General features: G+C 39.9%; 1 pseudogene across 1 annotated transcript; it reads left to right on the top strand.

The window, feature by feature from the left end:
* The first annotated feature begins 2423 nt into the window (after positions 1-2423).
* LOC104601751 (subtilisin-like protease SBT3 pseudogene) lies at positions 2424-5118 on the top strand (annotated as a pseudogene). Its single transcript, XR_016079830.1, has one exon. The product of XR_016079830.1 is annotated as a subtilisin-like protease SBT3 pseudogene (transcript).
* Positions 5119-5995: the final 877 nt, after the last annotated feature.

Raw genomic sequence — 5995 nt, 5'->3', positions numbered from 1 at the left:
GATAGTACAAGAAATGATGATAATACATTAATGAGAGATGCTCTCAATATACAGCTGAGATGTGCTTTGGAATGTTGTGGGGCGCCCACTGTGGGGACTGATGTAAATTCTGTGAGATTCCTTTGTTGACTTAGAATAAAATTGGAAAAAAAAAAGAAAGATGGATGCTGAATCATTTTTAACTTCGTAGGCCTGGCATGCATATATTTATACATATTTTGTATTTATATTTAAACATTATAATATGACACCTATGTTATTATATTAATAGACATAATATATAATATTATGTCTATTAATTATTTTATACATAAAAGTCATAGAGTTGAATTAGGACCACGGCACATGATCATACTTTTTAGTCCAGCCATGTGGCCAAATTAAGATTTTCATGTTTATTGATTAACTGTTAATACAGGGCATGAGATGACTAACGCTGTGTTTGGTTGCAATGTATTAATGCAAAATTATGACAGTGCAAATGATTTGAGTGTAAATTCTGATTCATTTTTATTTTAAATTTTAGCTTATTTTATTTGATTACAGTATAAATAAAATAACTTAAAACATGAAGCAGAATAAAATAAAATCCAAAACAAAATTAAACAAGAATTTAATTTACATTTACACTTCCATGCATTTAAAATAATGCAAATAAAATTTGCACTGCAACCAAACACAGCCTAACTTTTTCATCGACCCAGAAGCAATAACAGCCAACGATGTTCTAACCAAGAACAGAAGCTCATTACGGAAAATTAAGCCCTCTTGGAATTGTCTAGTTCTAATCTCACTTATAGAACTATAAACTGATTGTGATGTAACTGATCATGTAGACAGATGGCATATAACAGTACATCACATGCGCAGTAAACGAACTGGGTTAACCCCCCCCCCCCCCATCTGATCAGCAAACGGTGTTGAGGCTTTTAGTGGAAACCGTCTCCAACAAAACTTGGTGGATGGTGGTAAATTAATGCTTAGGACCATTGCTATAAGTAGAAGCTAGATCCCATTTGGATTTTACTTCATTGGGATAGAAAGGTGGACAAAAACTGTTCTCGGCACATGCAGTGGGTCCTATTCTTTTTGGCTGATATATGTATCAAGGAGTTAAAAAGTAATTAGATCATTTGATTGGTGATCACTGAAAGCTCCCTAGTCGCAAAGGCTTCACATTATTAATAGAATTAATTATTAGACTAACACGTCGTATATGTTGTATTTTTCCTTCAATGAAAAGAAAAAGACAATAATAAATATATGGTTAGGTTGTAAACTCCTTTTAACTTTACTAAATTAGATTCAGTGGAAGTAGACTCAAGACCAAACAATTGATGATTCCAGGTCCAAGCTAGCTACCATAATTTTCAGGTGGATCTCTCTCTCTCTCTCTCTCAGACAGACACAGATACTTTACAAAATACAATTGGGCTGCATAACATATGTAGATAAGAATCATGACGTTCTGTATTGGGTGGAGGTAGGGGTTGATAATATCCCCCAGACTACATATTGCAATCGGTGAGTGACAAGAAGGGGAAATCGGTTATTGTTGAAACTTCCACTAATTTCAGATCGCAACAGAGAGTTGTAGACAAAATGAAAATGGTTATTTGTCTTTTAGTCTCATAGAAGAAGCATGATGACTCTATCCATTTACAGACCATGAAATGGTGGTCCAGAGACCATTATTGAACATGACCAAGGATAAGAGATGCTATATCTCAAGAGTGTAATGTAGGGAATATGAGTCGGTTTCACCCCACTAAATGCATGTTACATCAACAACGTCAGTTTAGTAGTATAGATCTAAATTTGATTAAAATAGCACGATTTTGTTTCTATTTCATATAGTAAGGCAAAATGGGACAGATTCCATTCTGCATTCCCCTCATAAAAATTTTTCATTTGGGGGTTGCCCCAATTCATCTTTAATTCTAACTTACATAATCTGATCATAGGGTCAGTTGGCACTCCACCAAGTTAGAAGTAATTTTTTGCTCTTAATTTAATTAGTTAAACTGGAAGTAAAAAGGCAGAATTATATTTCCCATGAGCATGCAAACCAAATCTCGACCTTTCACAGCCCAAATCATGTAATTCCCGTGGCCATGAGCATGAAAACAGTTCGAAAGCTCTGCTTCCATTTAGTTGGCCCATTACTTGCTAGCTAGAAAGCCATATTCCCTATTTGTCGATCTGCAGACGGTTGTTATCAATTAAGACAATGTATTAAACAAATTACTCAAATAAATTATACAGTAAAATCTATGGTTTTAGAGTATACTAATATAGATTTTTGGCATGCAACCTATATATATTAATGAATTATATTGATGAAAACAGAAGGATGCATTGATTTAAAGGTCCTGCTCCGCTCAATTAACTGCAGGAGAAAGAAAATATTGGAACAGTGGGGTGGGGGGGTGCTTCTTCTTAATGTTGCTGAAACCCGTAAGCTAATTAAGCTTCTTGATAACGAAATCCTTAAAATGGGAAGAGTGTTTATCTAATTACCAGCTGAAGAGATCGAGCGGGTAGATAAAATTAGTGAAGTAAACTTAGTTAACGTCAACAATAGAAAGCTAAGAAGGAATCCATTCTCTTCTCCCACTCCTCCCTTTCCCTATAAATATATCTGGCTAGCTAACTTGTATCTGGAATCCCCCAATCTCCCACTGTTCGACCATGGCTACACTATCTCCCATTTATGTCGTCTATGTCTGCTGTCTCCTCTTCATCACTACTGTTTCACGTCTTTCCTCCACGTTGGCACAATCAGACATGTACATCATCCACATGGATATGGCAGCTATGCCAAAAGCCTTTTCCAGCCACCATACCTGGTATGCAGCAACCCTTTCTTCTGTCTCCAACAATTCTGTTGCCAATAGTAATACTGATGCTACCATCCCTACCCCTAACCTTGTCTATACCTACACCAATGCCATCCATGGCTTTAGTGCACGTCTCTCTCCTTCTGAGCTTGACTCACTCAAAAAACTTCCCGGCTATATTTCTTCCACTCGAGATATTCCGGTGACGGTCCACACAACCCACACACCCGAATTCCTTGACCTCAACCCCAACTATGGTGCTTGGCCGGCGTCAAATTACGGCCAAGATGTCATAGTTGGGTTGGTTGACACCGGAATTTGGCCAGAGAGCGAGAGTTTTAACGATGATGGAATGTCTGAAGTTCCTAGCAGATGGAAAGGAGAATGTGTTAATGCCACCCAGTTCAGTTCTTCCATGTGCAACAAGAAGCTCATTGGAGCTCGGTTCTTTAATAAAGGTCTTAGTGGTAAGTACCCCAATTTGACCTTCTCCGTGAATTCTACTCGTGACACCGACGGTCACGGGACACACACTTCGTCGACGGCTGCTGGTAATTATGTTGAAGCTGCATCCCTTTTTGGATATGCCAAGGGAACTGCAAGAGGCATGGCGCCGAGGTCTCATGTGGCTATGTACAAAGCCATCTGGGAACTCGGTGCCTACACGTCTGATATTATCGCTGCAATAGACCAAGCAATTCTGGACGGTGTGGATGTTCTGTCCTTGTCCTTCGGCAGAGATGGACTATCCTTGTATGCCGATCCTGTAGCCATAGCCACCTTTGCAGCCACTGAGAAGGGCATTTTTGTTGTCTCGTCAGCTGGAAACGAGGGACCTGAGTATGGGATCCTACACAATGGAATACCGTGGGTGCTAACTGTAGCTGCCGGTACAGTTGATCGTCAATTTGACGGAATTGTAACTCTGGACAATGGAGTTTCAATCACAGGAGCGTCTCTGTACCTTGGAAATTCGTCTCTGAGCCATGTACCGCTTGTTTTGATGAACGAATGTGCAAGTGTGAAGGAGTTAAAAATGGTGGGTAACAAGATTGTGGTGTGCGTGGACAAGAATGAATCTGTATACAATCAAGTTAACAAAGTCGAAGCTGCAAAGTTACCCGGAGGAATCTTCATATCCAATAGCTCTGATTTGGAATTCTATATTCAAACCTCATTCCCTGCGGTTTTCTTAAGCCCTGGGGACGGCCAAGCCATCCTGGACTACATTCAGGGGAGCTCCGAGCCTGGGGCAACTTTGGAATTTCGAAAAACGTCCATTGGGACAAAGACAGCGCCGAGGTTAGCTCTTTACAGCTCTTGGGGGCCTTCTCCAAGCTGTCCAAGTGTCTTGAAGCCTGATCTTATGGCACCTGGTGACTTCATATTGGCGTCATGGGCTCAATCAAGTCCTGTGGGTGTGGACTCAGGGAATCAGCTGTACAGCAGCTTCAATATCATATCTGGAACGTCCATGGCTTGCCCTCATGCAGCAGGAGTGGCAGCACTATTGAAGGGGGCTCACCCTGAATGGAGCCCTGCAGCCATTCGATCCGCTTTGATGACTACAGCCGATTTCTTAGATAACGCTCTGAACCCCATCCAAGTTGCTGGATACAAAAACAAAGCAGCCAGTCCTTTAGCCATGGGAGCTGGCCACATAAATCCAAACAAGGCATTGGACCCCGGCCTTATCTACGATGCAAGCACAGATGACTACGTCAGCCTCCTCTGCGCGTTGAATTACACCATGAATGAAATCAAAATGATCACAAGGTCTTCTGATTTCAATTGCTCAAACCCGTCTTTGGATCTTAACTACCCATCTTTCATCGCCTTCTTCAATGCCCAGGATTCGGGTTCAGATGCCAAAGTCGTGCAAGAATTTCAAAGGACGGTTACTAACGTTGGAGAAGGGATGTCAACATATACGGCTTATTTGACACCGATGGATGGTTTTCAGGTGGCTGTGGTGCCGGACACACTGGTATTCCGGGAAAAATACGAGAAGCTAAGCTACAAACTCAGTATTGAGGGTCCAACAAGGATGAAAGAGAAAGTGGTTCATGGTTCTATCAGCTGGACTGATTCTGGCGGTAAACATGTTGTTAGGAGTCCCATAGTGACTACAAGTCTTAGCTCAGAACCTCTGTGATCCGGGGACAGTTCACAGTTAAGTCTCTCTCTCTCTCTCCGGTTGGCCCAGTATTGATAAATCAAGCTTACTTGCTTGTAGTAGTTTATATTCATACAAATAAGAAATTAGAACTTTGCAGCACAGAGTTATGTCATTTCATCTGATATTTGACAACTTTCTTAATTTAGTTTTTACTTTTTGGCAACGAGAATCCATTAATTAAAAACCAGAAACAAGAGACAGGTAGCCCGTGATCCGCTAGCTTGGTTTTGAACTTTGAAGTCGACTCGCACAGCAGAGTGTTGGTTGGCCCCTCTTATCAACAGCTTGACTCCGGTCAACCTGACCAGAAACGTTCAGTTGATGCATCTTTGTCGATCGGGCTGAACTGATTTTTGTTTGTTTGTTTTTTCAGCACCAAGATGATCCTTCCCGAGACTAAATGTTTGCTTCCAAAGCTAATGATAGTCCTATACTAGGAAGCTCCAATAGACTAAATGTTTGCTTCCAAATCACAAGAAGGGGGGCATTTTAACTGTTGATCAATAACGTTAATCTTCTATCCATAGCATTGAGAGTTGTGTTGTGGTATATATTAATTAGCTGAAAATGACAAGAATATATTCTGAATGTTCTACCCATCCAACCAGCAATCTGATTCTTCAAGCTATTAGAAGAATATAAAAAAGGTAAAGGTCAAAAACAATTCAGCAATTAAACATATGTAATTTCATTTTTCTAATGATTTTCCCATGCAATGCCCCACAGTTGACTCCAGATAGACTTAAATTAAAAGAAATCTAAATTTAAATTAAAAGAAAATTAGTTGCGTAGATATATGGCAAATAGGAAGTTGGCATGCCTTATTCTGTGTTTAATTTGTTAAATTAATTAAAACATGTACGCAAACACTAAATTAGTCTTCAGAGGGATGAAGAAGAAGAAGAAAATTCATGGATGATTGGGCAATAAGTACAACTTTTATCCCCATTTTTGGAATAATTAATTACAGGATGGG

This window comes from Nelumbo nucifera, chromosome 1 (assembly GCF_055504915.1).
Source record: "Nelumbo nucifera cultivar China Antique chromosome 1, China Antique-T2T, whole genome shotgun sequence".
NCBI lineage: Eukaryota > Viridiplantae > Streptophyta > Magnoliopsida > Proteales > Nelumbonaceae > Nelumbo > Nelumbo nucifera.
This window is presented reverse-complemented; position numbering and strand designations above follow the sequence as displayed.